The 16251-nt window shown below is 39.1% G+C and overlaps 1 protein-coding gene across 15 annotated transcripts in view; it reads left to right on the plus strand.

Moving 5' to 3' along the window:
- LRRC28 (leucine rich repeat containing 28) overlaps positions 1-16251 on the plus strand; it is a 195197-nt gene that overhangs the window by 152586 nt on the left and 26360 nt on the right. The window lies entirely within an intron of this gene.

Here is a 16251-nt window from a genome sequence, read left to right on the forward strand (position 1 = left end):
ATTAATTTGTGAAAGTAAACTAGATCCTTCAAATGAAGTCATTTTTGTGTTATCTTTACATGGAATTTGGGAAACTTATTCAATAAGTATTTGCATATTCTATTTACTGCTACTTGTTTCTCTGCTTCAACCAATGTGAATATCTTATATTGCTTTAGAACATAAATATAATATTGTTAATTTAGTAAAATGAGTGTATCTAATACATAAGTCTTAGGCAATACCCTTTTGTTAATCTATGCCAGAAGTGCCTATGTTTATAGCAAAAACTGAGATACCAAGATAGAAACATGGCTTTCTCTGGTGAGTTAATGCTAAGATTTGAATTTTAGAATTTGTGTATTTCCTTTGATCCACTGGACTTTGCTCCTTCCCATGTTGCTGTGGAGATTTTATTAAAAGCTTTGACTTTAGTTCCTAACATAGTCTTTAAAGTACTTTATAACTGAAAACCAAATACTTGAATCTCAATAGCTTATTGCTAAAAATAAATCAATATTTTTAATGTCATAAATTCTAAAAGGTCTTGATAATATTACTTTTAAGTTTTCTAATATATTCAGTTCAGTTTACATTGCTTGTCATAAAATAATTCAGTGTATCAGCCAATATCTAAATTAATGTGGACATTTGGCATCATTTTAAAGGAACATATTGAATATGCTTCTAAAATACCAAGTCTCATGCAAGTATTAGTTCCAACCTAAGTTTAATACAGAGTCAAGTAAAAAGAAATTACAGTATTTTGCATAAACAGTAAATACCAAAATCTTCAAATATCTATAGAGAGAATAATAGTAGTATGTCTATAACTTTTGATCACAATAGGCATAGCAAGTTTTCATTCCCCCAAATTACTGTTTATTTATTAAAATGGAGAATGTCAACTCAGAGGATTATTTATTACTAGAACATATGTCTGGCTTTTCCCACATGTGTATGAGCCTTATAAATTCTGTATTTCTCAATAGGAAATCCAGCTACTCAGAGGTTTTTCAGGGGTATTTTATTCATTTCCTATGGATGCCTCAACAGAATACCATAGAACTGGCTGACAAGATCTGCTATAGATGTTGTCTCAGAGATCTGAAGGCTAGAGATATGAAAGGATTGCTTCCTTCAGAGGGCTGTGACGGAAGGGTCTAAACCTTGTAGATAGCCATCATCTCCCTTCTCTTCGCATCATCTTACTTCTATGTGAGTCTATCTTGTTGTCCAAATGTCCCTTGTTTATAAGAACACCAGTGACATTGCATTAGGACCCTCCCTAATGACCTCATCCTAACTTAACTCATTACACCAGCAATGACCCTGTTTCCAAATAAGGTTACTGTTTTACTCTGCTAGGGCCACCATAACAAAATATGATAGGCTGGCTTAAACAACAGAAATTCAGTCTCACACAGAAGCTAAAGTGTGAAATCAGGGTGTATCTGGTTAGGTTGTTCTGAGGGCTCTCTTCCTGGTTTGAATTTAGCCATTTTCTTGCTGCCTCAAGTGGCAGAGAATATGATCACACACATGCACAAGGTCTCTGGTGTCTCTTCTTATCAGGGCACTAATCCTATCATCAAGACTCCACCATTATGAACTCATCTAAGCCTAATATCTCCAAAAGCCCCATCTCCAAATACATCACACTGGAGATTAGGACTTAAACGTATGAATCAGTGGCATGATGCGGGGACACAATTCAGTCCATAGCAGTCACATTCTGGGGTTGTTGGTATTAGGACTTCAACATATGAAGTTTAGGGGATACAATTCAACCCATAACAGTCTGTCCTCCAAAAATTCATGTCCTTCTCACAGGCATAATAAATTCATTCCATCCCAATACTCCCCAAATCCTAACCCATTCCAGCATCAACTCTTGAATTCGAAATCTAATCTTAAGTATCTAAATCAGGTATAAATAAAACTCAGGCATAACTCACCCTGAGACAGAACTCCTCATCTGTGAATCTGTAAAACCAGACTGGTTATCTTCTTTCAGTATATAATGGTTGGGACAGGCACAAGATAGACATTTACATTACAGAAAGGAGAAAAAGAGATCATGAGTTTCAGAGAAGTCCAAAACCTAGAAGGACAAATTCCACTAGATTTTAATACTTGAGAATAATTCTCTGGCTAGACGCTCTGTCCTTTAGACCCTCTGGTTTAGTGGCCTCACCTCCTTAGCCCTGAGTGAAGGCCCTGCTCTCTAAAACCAAGGAAGTTACCCCACCCTCTGGAACTGGGGAGGTGACCCCATCCCCAGGGTTATTCTTCCCTTTACTTGACAGCTTGTTTCCTGCCTGTGGAATCCCAGAAGTCTGACAGCACTTCTTTACCCTGTTGCATCTCTGTCCCCTCCAAGCTATCAGCATTTCTGCTGAAATGGTTGACCAGATCCACAAGTCTCATGCCTAATCTTTTAAAGGTTGTCTAGCCATACCCTTGATGTTCTCTCCAGAACATGCTTTCTCATTTTTTGTACATAGCCTGGGAATTTCCCAAATCTTCAAGTTCTGATTCCTTTTTGCTGAGCAGCTCCATCAATTTATCTCCGTCCTCTCACATTTTACTGTAAGCAGCAAAGAGAAACCAGGCCATGCCTTCAGGACTTTGCTTAGAAACCTCCTCAGCTAAATATAAGCATACCTCATCTTTTTGTGCTTCATTTTATTACATTTCACAAATAGTGCAGTTTTTACAAATTGAAGGTTTGTGTCAACCCTGCATCAAAAAAGCCTATTGATTCCATTTCTCTAATAGCTTTTGCTCACTTCCTGTCTTTGTGTCACATTTGGTAATTCTCACTTGGAACTTTTTCATTATTTTTACACTTGTGATAGTGGGTCTGTGATCAATGATCTTTGATGTTACTGCTACTACTCACTGAAGGCTCGGATGATGGTTAGCATTTTTCAGCAATATTTTAAAATTAAGGTATACACATTGGTTTTTTAAACCATAATGGCTTTGCATGCTTTTGACTACATTATAGTGTAAATATAACTTTTATATACACTGGGAGACCAAACAATTTGTGTGACTTGCTCTATTACTCTGTTTGCTTTATTGTGGTGGTTTGGAACTGAGCCTGCAATATATCTGAGGTATGCCTGTATCCAAGATCATCACTTACAAGTTCTGTTTTCCATCCAACATAACACAGTTCAGTTGAGTCCTCTGTGCTTTCTAACAATGATGATCTTTCTTTCATTTGCCACTAACACATTCCTCATTTTTGTCTAATACCTCGTATTTCCAGCAACATCCTGTTCATGACAATATATGTGTTGTCTAAGACAGTAGAAGCTTTTGCTATACCCTACATTTCATAGGATTTTTCCAGGCAAGAATACTGGAGTGGGTTGCCATTTCCTCCTCTAGGGGATCTCTCCAATTCAAGGATTGAACCCATGTCTCCTACATCTCCTGCTTGGCAGGCAGATTTTTTATGACTGAGCCACCTGGGAAGCCCCTTTTCTGTAGTTTTCCCTTTAATCTGTAAGCCCCCACCTGATATTCTTTAATATCTATATTTCTACCAATAGTCTCCACAAGGCAAAACTCTTCTAGCCTCTACTGCTTAGTTTCGAAGTCACATCTAGATTTTTAAATGTTTGTTACAGCAGCTTCTGTTACCAGTAGCTGAATTTGTATTAGATAGCCATCTCCAGAGAAACAGAACATGTATCTATATCTGTATAATAAATATAGGCAGAGATTGATTGCTTTTAAGGAATTGGCTCATGTGATTTGGGAGCTGGCAAGTCCAAAACCACAGGGCAGGCTGGCAGGCTGGCAATTCAGGAAAGAGTTGATGCTGCAACCTTGAGTCTGAATTTCACAGGGCAGCAGGCTAGAAACTCAGGTAGAGTTTCTATGTTGCTGTCTTTAGGAAAAGTCCTTGTGCTTCTTTGCTCTAAAACTGATCAGATGAGGCCCACCTACACTATGGAGCTTTATCTGGTTTACTCAAAGTCTACTAATTTAAATGTCAGTTGCATCTACAAAGGGCTTCCCTGGTGGCTCAGACGGTAAAGAATCCACCTGCAATGCCTGGGTTTGATCCCTGGGTTGGGAAGAGCCTCTGGAGGAGGGCAGGGCAACCCACTCCAGTATTCTTGCCTGGAGAATCCCCATGGACAGAGGAACCTGGCGGGTTACAGTCCATAGGGTCACAAAGAGTAGGACACGACTGAGCAACTAAGCTGCAGCCGCTGCTACATCTAAAAAATACCTTCACAGCAACATCTAGACTGGTGTTTGAACAAATAACTGGGTCAAGTCATGTCAAGTTGACAAGAAAATTCACCACCATACACATTCAAAAGGTCTCAGTTAAATAACCAAAATGTTTTGAGACAGAAACTGCCCAGAATCCCAGTGTTCCTTTCCATATTACTCGATTAAATCTGGTCCATAACAGATACTAACGTGTATGCTTTGGTGTTGGTGTGACGTGTGATATCTCTGCTCTTGTACAGTAAATCCCTGGGGCTGGAATGAAAGAATTCATAAGCATTAGGGGGTCAGGAGGCCCAGTTGGAAGTTGAGCTATGTTACTTAGTACTGTAAGATAGGTACTATTATTAGGAGAATCATGCCTTCCATATGGTTCAACCTAATATAATCCCTATGTTATGGGGGTAGGAGGGTGTGGAACTGGGTCTCAGGAAGGTTAGAACCTAGGCCAAGCCTGGGCCAAGACCTCACAGCACAGCTGGGATTTGATCCATTTAGCAGTCTGGCTTCAAATCTGAGTTTTAGACACTAAGCTGTAATTATTAATAGCTAACTGGATAAATCACTACATACGAAGAAACTTTGAAATAGTACTCATAAAATGAAAATAAACTCTAATATTCTGCACAAGATACTTCTGAAAAATATATGTGTGTAAACATGCATGTGTGTGTGTGTACACTAAGAAATCCAGTTCAGTTCAGTCGTGTCCGACTCTTTGCGACCCCATGAATCGCAGCACGCCAGGCCTCCCTGTCCATCACCAGCTTCCGGAGTCTACCCAAACTCATGTCCATCGAGTCAGTGATGCCATCCAGCCATCTCATCCTCTGTCGTCCCCTTCTCCTGCCCCCAATCCTTCCCACTATCAGGGTCTTTTCTAATGAGTCAAGTCTTCGCATGAGGTAGCCAAAGTATTGGAGTTTCAGCTTCAACATCAGTCCTTCCAATGAACATCCAGGAGTGATCTCCCTTAGGATGGACTGGTTGGATCTCCTTGCAGTCCAAGGGACTCTCAAGAGTCTTCTCCAACACCACACGTCAAAAGCATCCATTCTTCGGCACTCAGCTTTCTTCACAGCCCAACTCTCACATCCATACATGACTACTGGAAAAACCATAGCCTTGACTAGATGGACCTTTGTTGGCAAAGTAATGTCTCTGCTTCTTAATATGCTATCTAGGTTGGTCATAACTTTCCCTCCAAGGAGTAAGTGTCTTTTAATTTCATGGCTGCAATCACCATCTGCAGTGATTTTGGAGCCCCCAAAAATAAAGTCAGCCACTGTTTCCACTCTTTCCCCATCAATTTGCCATGAAGTGATGGGACCACATGCTGTGATCTTAGTTTTCTGAATGTTGAGCTTTAAGCCAACTTTTTCACTCTCTCACTTTCATCAGGAGGTTTTTAAGTTCATCTTCACTTTCTGCCATAAGGGTTGTGTCATCCGCATATCTGAGGTTATTGATATTTCTCCCGGCAATCTTGATTACAGCTTGGGCTTCTTCCATCCCAGCGTTTCTCATGATGTACTCTGCATATAAGTTAAATAAGCAGCATGACAATATACAGCCTTGACCTACTCCTTTTCCTATTTGGAACCAGTCTGTTGTTCCATGTCCAGTTCTAACTGTTGCTTCCTGACCTGCATACAGGTTTCTCAAGAGGCAGGTAAGGTGGTCTGGTATTCCCATCTCTTTCAAATTTTCCACAGTTTATTGTGATCCACAGAGTCAAAGGTTTTGGCATAGTCAATAAAGCAGAAATTGATGTTTTTCTAGAACTTTCTTGCTTTTTCAATGATCCAGCAGATGTTGGGAATTTGATCTCTGGTTCCTCTGCCTTTTCTAAAACCAGCTTGAACATCTGGAAGTTCACGGTTCATGTATTGCTGAAGCCTGGCTTGGAGAATTTTAAGCATTACTCTACGAGCGTGTGAGATGCGTGCAATTGTGTGGTAGTTTGAGCATTCTTTGGCATTGTCTTTCTTTGGGATTGGAATGAAAACTGACCTTTTCAAGTCCTGTGGCCACTGCTGAGTTTTCCAAATTTGCTGGCATATTGAGTGTAGCACTTTCACAGCATCATCTTTTAGGATTTGAAATAGCTCAACTGGAATTCCATCACCTCCACTAGCTTTGTTTGTAGTGATGCTTCCTAAGGCCCACTTGACTTCACATGCCAGGATGTCTGGCTCTAGGCGAGTGGTCACACCATCGTGATTATCTGGGTCATGAAGATCTTTTTTGTACAATTCTTCTGTGTATTCTTGCCACCTCTTGTTAATATCTTCTGCTTCTTTTAGGTCCATACCACTTCTGTCGTTTATCTAGCCCATCTTTGCATGAAATGTCCCCTTGGTATCTCTAATTTTCTTGAAGAGATCTCTAGTCTTTCCCATTTGTTGTTTTCCTCTATTTCTTTGCATTGATCGCTGAGGAAGGCTTTCTTATCTCTCCATGCTATTCTTTGGAACTCTGCATTCAGATGGGAATATCTTTCCTTTTCTCCTTTGCTTTTCGCTTCTCTTCTTTTCCCAGCTATTTGTAAGGCCTCCTCAGACAGCCATTTTGCTTTTTTGCATTTCTTTTCCATGGGGATGGTCTTGATCCCTGTCTCCTGTACAATGTCATGAACTTCCGTCCATAGTTCATCAGGCACTCTGTCTATCAGATCTAGTCCCTTAAATCTATTTCTCACTTCCACTGTATAATCATAAGGGATTTGATTTAGGTCATACCTGAATGGTCTAGTGATTTTCCCTACTTTCTCAATTTAAGTCTGAACTTGGCATAAAGGAGTTCATGATCTGAGCCACAGGCAGCTCCCGGTCTTGTTTTTGCTGACTGTATAGAGCTTCTCCATCTTCAGCTGCAAAGAATATAATCAATCTGATTTCAGTGTTGACCATCTGGTGATGTCCATGTGTAGAGTCTTCTCTTGTGTTGTTGGAAGAGGGTGCTTCCTATGACCAATACATTCTCTTTGCAAAACTCTATTAGCCTTTGCCCTGCTTCATTCTGTACTCCAAGGCCAAATTTGCCTGTTACGCCAGGTGTTTCTTGACTTCCTACTTTTGCATTCCAGTCCCCTATAATGAAAAGGACATCTTTTTTGGGTATTAGTTCTAAAAGGTCTTGTAGGTCTTCATAGAACCATTCAACTTCAGCTTCTTCAGCGTTACTGGTTGAGGCATAGGCTTGGATTACCGTGATATTGAATGGTTTGCCTTGGAAATGAACAGAGATCATTCTGTCGTTTTTGAGACTGCATCCAAGTACTGCATTTCAGACTCTTTTGTTGACCATGATGGCTACTCCATTTCTTCTAAGGGATTCCTGCCCACAGTAGTAGATATAATGGTCATCTGAGTTAAATTCACCCAGTCCAGTCCATTTTAGTTCACTGATTCCTAGAATGTTGATGTTCACTCTTGCCATCTCCTGTTTGACCACTTCCAATTTGCTTTGCTTCATGGACCTAACATTCCAGGTTCCTATGCAATATTGCTCTTTACAGCATCAGACCTTGCTTCTATCACCAGTCACATCCACAGCTGGGTGTTGTTTTTGCTTTGGCTCCATCCCTTCATTCTTTGTGGGGTTATTTCTCCACTGATCTCCAGTAGCATATTGGGCACCTACTGACCTGTGGAGTTCCTCTTTCAGTGTCCTATCATTTTGCCTTTTCATACTGTTCATGGTGTTCTCAAGGCAAGAATACTGAAGTGGTTTGTCATTCCCATCTCCAGTGGACCACATTCTGTCAGACCTCTCCACCATGACCCGTCAGTCTTGGGTGGCCCCACACGGCCTGGCTTAGTTTCATTGAGTTAGACAAGGCTGTGGTCCGTGTGATCAGATAAGCTAGTTTTCTGTGATCATGGTTTCAGTGTGTGCCCTCTGATGCTCTCTTGCAACACGTACCGTCTTACTTGGGTGTCTCTTACCTTGGATGAGGGGTATCTCCTCACGGTCGCCCCTGCTGACCTTGAACATGGAGTAGCTCCTCTCTGCCCTCCCTCCCCTGCACAGCCACCGCTCCTTGGACATGGGGTAACTCCTCTTGGCCACCGCCCCTGACCTCAGACGTGGAGTAGCTCCTCTCGGCCGCTCCTGTGTAGTCACAGCCTGGTGCTCTTGGCCACTTCCCCTGACCTTGGGCATGGGATAGCTCCTCTTGGCCACGGTTCTGCGTGGTCTGTTGCAGCCGCCATGCTTCCCAAGATCCAATTAAATCCTTCAGGATATAAATCGAATTGTAAACTGTGATTGCCTTGAAAGGGAAAATTGTAGGGTTATGGAGTAGTCAGGTGGGGACTTTAATTTTCAATTCTGTATACTATAGAATCATTTGAATGTTTTCAGTAAGGATGTGTTTTTATAAATATACAAAGTAATAATAAAAAGTAGTATATAGCTAAAGTGAAAAGAAAGTGAAAGTTGCTCAGTTGTTTCCGACTCTTTGCGACCCCATGGACAATACGGTCCATGGAATTCTCCAGGCCAGAGTACTGGAGTGGGTAGCCTTTCCCTTCTCCAGGGCATCTTTCCACCCAGGGATCAAACCCAGGTCTCCCACATTGCAGGCAAATTCTTTACCAGCTGAGCCACAAGGGAAACCCAGTATATAGCTAAAGGGACTTAAAAAAACCTTTTGCTTGAAACTTTATACGGTTAAAAAAGAAAGATTCTGGTAGCAATTTTTAAGTTTAGTTAAAAATGTTTTTAAACAGGTTGCATAGTGATACCCAATTTTTGTCAGCCATGAGTATATATATATAAATACATATAAGTGTGTGTGTGTGTGTGTGTATATATGTATATGTATATGTGTGGTTTAAGTTGTTTGAATATGTAGGAAAAGTCTTGATGGCTCAGCAAAGTACTACTCAAAGTGGCTTTCTTTGAGTAGTGTTGAGCTTTTGCAACAAACTGGTGTTGCTTTAAAAGTTAAAAATGATGTTTAATTATTAAAACATTAGCTGACCAATGGTTTCTTTTTTACTTATTTATTTATTTGTAGGGGAAACAAAATAAATTTATTCAGGTCATACATTATCATCGAAACAAAATTAGGAAAGAGAAGTCTGCAAAAGGATGTGTATCAGATGCAAGTACTGCCACTGGAAATGACAACTCTTATAATACTATTTTAGGTTAAAGTAGAATATCTCTTAGTTGACTTCTTAACTGAGAATCCAGATTGTTGATGCTTCCTATTCCTTGTTTTTTTAAATCAGGGTAAGAGCATTTAACATGAAATCTACCTTCTTAGCAAATGTTTAAGTGTACCGTGCAGTTTTAACTGTAGGCACTGTATTATGCAGCAGCGCTCTAGAACTTACCCATCCTGCATAGCTGAAACTGCACCCACTGAGCACAACTCCTGCTTCTCCCTCGCGCAGTCCCTGGTAACTCACCATTCTGCTTCTGAGTTTGACCATTTCAGATATGCCATTTAAGGGGAATCATGCAGTATTTGTCCTGTAACTGGCTTATATCCCCTACCATGTTATCTTCCAAGTTCATCCGTGTTATTGCAAAGAGCAGGACTTCCTTTTTTAAGGCTGACTAATATGCGTGCATGCGTGCGTGTGTGTTTGTGTGTGTGTGTGTGTTTGTGTCTTAGTTGCTCAGTCGTGTCCAACTCTTTGAAACCCCATGGACTGTAGCTGGGCTTCTCTGTCCTTGGGGCTTCTCCAGGCAAGAATACTGGAGTGGGTTGCCATGCCCTCCTCCAGGGGATCTTCCCAACCCAGGGACTGAACCCAGGTCTCCTGCATTTCAGGCAGATTCTTTACCATTTGAGCTACCTGGGAAGCCCTCTATTGTATGTGCATTCCATATTTTCTTTATCCACTCATCAATTGATTGACATTTAGGTTGTATCCATATTTTGAATATTATTAACATGGGAGTGCAGATATTTCTTGAGACCCTGATTTTACATCTTTTGGATGTATACTCAGAAGTGGGGTTCCTGGATATGTTCATTCTATTTTTAATTTTTTGAGAAACTGTATTCCATAGAGACTGCAGCATTTTACATTCCCCTCAACATGTATAAGGATTTCAGTTTCTCTCCATCCTTACCAACGCTTACTTTTTGTGTTTTGGTTTTTTTAGAGCAGCCATCCTGACAGGCGTGAGGGGATGTCTCATTGTGGTTTTGATCTGCATTTCTCTGATAATTCGTGATGTTGAGAACCTTTTCATATACTTGTTGGCCGTCTGTGTGTCTTCTTTGGAAAAATATCTATTTTTAAATCAGATTGAGTTTTTCTGCTATTGAGTTATAAGAGTTCCTGATATATTTTAGATATCAGTCCATGATTAAATACAGGGTTTGCAAATATTATCTCCATTCTGTAGGTTGCATTCTCTTTTTGCTGGTTGTTTACTTTGCAGCTTGGAAGCTCTTTAGTTTGATGTAGTCCCTCTTGCCTGTTTCTGTTTTGTTGCTTGTGCTTTTCGTGTCATAGCAAAGACCAATGTCAAGAGGCTTTTCCACTGTTTTCTTGTAGAGGTTTTATGGTTACAGGTCTTATGTTTAGGTTTTTAATTCATTTTGAGTTGGTTTTTGTGTATGCTGCAGGATAAGGGTCCATTTTCATTCTTCTGCATGTAGATATCCAGTTTTCCCATACTGTTTCTTGAAGAGACTGGCCCTTTCCCATTGTATATGCTTGACTTCCTTGTGGAAGATCAGTTTACTGCCTATGTGTGGGTTTATTTCCAGGCTCTCTATTCTGTTCCATTGGTCTATATATCTGTCTTTATGCCAGTACCATACTATTTTGATTACTGTAGAATATTTTGAAATCAAGAAGTACGATGCCTTCAGTTTTGTTTTGTTTTTTTTCTCAAGATTTGTTTAGTATTCAGATCTTTTTTGGGACAATATGAATTTTAGGATTCTTTTTTCTATTTCAACTATTAAAAAGCCATTGGAGTTATTTCCAAATAGCTCAGAATAATGGATCCAGTCAATTATTAATCTGTCCAGTCAGTCAGCAGACATGCTATGAGCATCTACTGTGAGCTGGACACTGTGGTGGTAATGATGCCATGGCTTCAGTTGGCTGCTTTCAAGCCCAGATTTACAGAGCTTAGTTCTTTTAGGAGTTCTCCCTGGTCTTTTAAGCCCGAGGGATTACATGAGAGGACCGTATGTCTTGGTAACTGTTGTTCCTGGGGTAGGGATTCATTTGTTAGAGAGTGTGCAGGACTTGGTCTGTTTGGACAACTCAACACTCCTTTTTCCCACTCATTAGTAGTTTATTTTTAAATAATATCTTCTGATTCTTATATGATTAAATGACTTACCACTTATGAAATATTTCACATTGCCTTACCCTTGCTTTTTGTGGGTATTACTTTCTTACTGTCAACTGGTTTTACCAGTTGACGACAATAATGCTGACATTTTCTTCTTAAGTTTGGGTTGTTTTTTTCTTTCAGCAAAAGCCTATTTGTTGGCACCCTCTTTTTTTCTTTTTTTAATTGAAGAATACTTGCTTTACAGAATTTTGCTGTTTTCTGTTAAACCTCAACATGAATCAGCCATAGGTATACATATATCCTCTCCCTTTTGAAACTCCCTCCCATCTCCCTCCCCATCCCATCCCTGTAGGTTGATCCAGAGCCCCTGATTGAGTTTCCTGAGCCATACAGCAAATTCCCATTGGCTATCTATTTTACATATGATAATGTGTTTCCATGTTACTCTTTTCATACATCTCACCCTTTCCTCCCCTCTCCCCATGTCCATAAGTCTCTTCTCTATGTCTGTTTCTCCATTGCTGCCGTGTAAATAAATCCATATATATGTGTTAGAATATGATATTTATCTTTCTCTTTCTGACTTACTTCACTCTGTAGAATAGGTTCTAGGTTCATCCACCTCATTAGAACTGACTCAAATGCGTTCCTTTTTATGGCTGAGTAATAGTCCATTGTATATACATACAACAACTTCCTTATCCATTTATCTGTTGACGGACATCTAGGTTGATACAGCCACTATGGAAGAAGGTATGGCGATTCCTTAAAAACTAGGAATAAAACCACCATATGACCCAGCAATCCCACTCCTAGGCATATACCCTGAGGAAACCAAAACTGAAAAAGACATATGTATCCCGTTGTTCATTGCAGCAGTATTTACAATAGCTAGAACATGGAAGCAACCTAGATGTTGGCACCCTCCTAAGGTGACTTATGCAATTTTTCACTGGTCGGCTATTCTTCAAGAGATTGAAGTAAATTGCTCTTAACTGATCTTCCTCATTGTGTCACTCAGCACTTCTGTACTGACCATCTGCTGTGTGCGGAACTCTGTGCTAAGTACTAGGGGTTCAGCTGTGATTAAACCACCTGATACTCATTTTCCCATACATATCTCACTCCTAGAGGTCTAGGGCATGACAGATCTAGTAGAGAAACTATATATTTAAGTCTTTGGTCCCGTCTCATGTCATTTTTAACATAAATGTAACAAGAAATACAATATGTTATTAGATGATTCTCCTATAATCCTCTTACATGTTCATATGTTCACAGGCTTGGGATTTCATCTGATCAGTTCTGTCTAATATTATTTTTCTTCTGGCTTGAATTTCTGTATGAGTCAAGGATATGTTTTTTGTTTCTAATCAGAAAGAGGTTTATAAAGAAAACACCACATTTCTTATGATTTTGTTGGACTCCAATATGTGCAACAACACTGTGATTTTTTCCCTTAAGAATAATGTTATTTCTGTATTTTAAAACTGAGCTGAAATGCTCTTCCTTCTGCCTTGCCTATAAATATACTCAGAGACACTAAAGCAGCAAATGTCATGTCTGATGTTTCCTGTAGAATTTATCAGCATCTTTCTCCTAATTGTAGAGTTTACTGCATAGCTAAAAGTTTTTTCCCTAAAACTATCATGTCTCTGGTGCCACAGTTCTGTAATTTTTTTAAAGGGCCTAACCAACACAAATGCATTGATAGGCAGTAGACCTGTTGATGTACTTGTAACAACTTAGATCGTTAATGAAACAAGCAGTTAAAATACACTCTAAGATGAGTCTCCCAAAAGTAAATAAGTATACGGAATAGTTGGGGAGTTTGGGGGTGATATTTACACACTGCTATAGTTAAAATGGATAACCAAAAACGGCCTTACTGTGTAGCACAGGGAACTCTGCTCAGTATTATATAGCAACCTAAATGAGAAAAGAATTTGAAGAAGAATAGATTGCACATACATGTATAACTTTGCTGTATACCCAAAACTAACACAACAGTGTTAATCAACTATACTCTGATATAAAATAAAAAGTTTTTTAAAAAGTAAATAACTATAGAGACTTGGAGTTTCTTTAAAGCACAAATATAACACCTCCAGATTGCCCGCCATACCCTGTTGAGCCTCATAAGAAATTGATGATCCAGTGAGCATTATGCTTCAGTGAATAGCAATCCCACATATATTTATGAAATTGGATTCTTTTGCTTAGAAACTTTATTTTTAATTAAATTGTGGTATGAAGTATATCACTTCTATAAATGATTTTCCGCTTAACATAATTATCTTTTTCAAAAGCAGGAAGGAATATGTTTAGATAGCTGGTCCTCAAAAATGAACTTGCCTTTTAAGATCATTTTGTGCCCAAGTTTGTTATTTATGCAGCTCTTCACATTCTGCTGTAGCAAATTATCTGAACTAGGGTTCTAACCAACTTTGCTTTTTTTTTAAATTAAGGTAATACAAAGTATCTAATAACGTAAAATTCACAGTGCATACAGAATTGTATTTATAAATCAGTTTGGGGAGAATTGACATCTTTATTATTTCTGAATCTTTCAGTGAATGAACACAGTATGTCTCTCCACTTACTTAGGTATTCTTTTATTTCTTTTATCAGCATTTAATAATTTTAAGCACCTTTAAATGTTTTAAGATTCTACCCAAGTTTTTCACTTTCTTCATGTGATTATAAATGATATTATATTTTAAAATTTTAATTTCCATTCTTTATTGTTAGTATATGGAAAGGTGATTGATTTTTATATTTTGATCTTATGTACTTAAAACCTTGTTGACCTCGCTTAAGAGTCAAGCAGTATTTTTGATAGATTCTTGGCATTTTCTGTGTAGACATGTCATTTGAAAGTAGAAATAGTTTTTGTTTCTTCCCTTTCAATCTGTATGCCTTTTAAAAATTGTTCTTGCTTTATTGCAGTGGCTAGAACTTCCCATATGTACTATATTGACTAAGGTGGTGAAAATGGACAACACTGTAAAGTATGATGTAAGCAGTTGTTGTTCAGTCACTAAGTGGTGTCTGACTCTTTGCAACTCCGTGGACTGTAGCACACCAAAGTGACAATATACAGCCTTGACATACTCCTTCAATTTGGAACCATCTGTTGTTCACATCCAGTTCTAACTGTTACTTTTTGACCTTACAGATTTCTCAGGAGGGAGGTCAGGTGGTCTGGTATTCCCATCTCTTGAAGAATTTTCCACAGTTTGTTTTGATCCACAGTCAAAGGCTTTAGCATAGTCAATGAAGCAGAAGTAGATGTTTTTCTGGAATTCTCTTGATTTTTCTGTGATCCAGTAGCAGTTGACAATTTGATCTCTGGTTCCTCTGCTGTTTCTAAATCCAGCTTGAACATCTGGGAGTTCTTGGTTCATGTACTGTTGAAGCCTGGCTTGGGAGAATTTTGAGCATTACTTTGCTAGCGTGTGAGATGAGTGCAATTGTGCAGTAGTTTGAGCATTCTTTGGCTTTGCTTTTCTTTGGGATTGGAATGAAAACTGACCTTTTCCAGTCCTGTGGCCACTGCTGAGTTTTCCAAATTTGCAGGCATATTGAGTGCAGCACTTTCACAGCATCATATTTTAGGATTTGAAGTAGTTCAGCTGGAATTTCATCACCTCCCCTAGCTTTGTTCATAGTGATGCTTCCTAAGTCCCACTTGACTTTGCATTCCAGGATGTCTGGCTCAAGGTGAGTGATCATACTGTCGTGGTTATCTGGGTCATGAAGATCTTTTTTATATAGTTCTTCTGTGTACTCTTACCACCTCTTCTTAATATCTTCTGCTTCTGTTGGGTCCATACCATTTCTGTCCTTTATTGAACCCACCTTTGCATGAAATGTTCCCTTAGTATCTCTTAACTTTCTTGAAGAGATCTCTAGTCTTTCCCATTCTGTTGTTTTCCTCTATTTCTTTGCTTGATCACTTAGGAAGGCATTTTTATCTCTCCTTGCTCTTCTTTGGAACTCTGCATTCAGATTGATATATCTTTCCTTTTCTCCTTTGCCTTTCACTTCTCTTTTCTCAGCTATTTGTAAGGCCTCCTCAGACAGTCATTTTGCCTTTTTGCATTTCTTTTCTTGGGGATGGTTTTGATCACCACCTCCTGTATAATGTTATGAACCTCCATCCACAGTTCTTCAGGCACTCTGTCTATCAGATCTAATCCCTAGAATCTATTTGTCACTTCTACTGTATAATCATAAGGGATTTGATTTAAGTCATACCTGAATGGTCTAGTGGTTTTCCCTTCTTTTTTCAATTTAAATCTGAATTTTGCAATAAGGAATTCATGATCTGAGCCACGGTCAACCTCTTGTCTTGTTTTTGCTGACTGTATGGTTTCTCCATCTTCAACTGCAAAGAATATAATCAATCTGATTTTGGTATTGACCATCTGGTGATGTCCATGTGTAGAGTTGTCTCTTGTGTTGTTGGAAGAGGGTGTTTGCTATGCCCAGTGAGTTCTCTTGGCAAAACTGTTAGCCTTTGCCCTGCTTCATTTGGTACTCCAAGGCCAAACTTGCCTGTTATTCCAGGTATCTCTTGACTTCCTACTTTAGCATTCCAGTCCCCTATGATGAAAAGGATGTCTTTTTTTGGTGTTAGTTCATTAAAATGGTATCATCTGCATGGCTGAGGTTGTTGATATTTCTCCTGGCAATCTTGATTAAACAGCTTGTGAGTCATCTAGG

This window comes from Giraffa tippelskirchi, chromosome 12 (genome assembly GCF_054371585.1).
Source record: "Giraffa tippelskirchi isolate mGirTip1 chromosome 12, T2T-mGirTip1v1.2.pri, whole genome shotgun sequence".
NCBI classification, from domain to species: domain Eukaryota; kingdom Metazoa; phylum Chordata; class Mammalia; order Artiodactyla; family Giraffidae; genus Giraffa; species Giraffa tippelskirchi.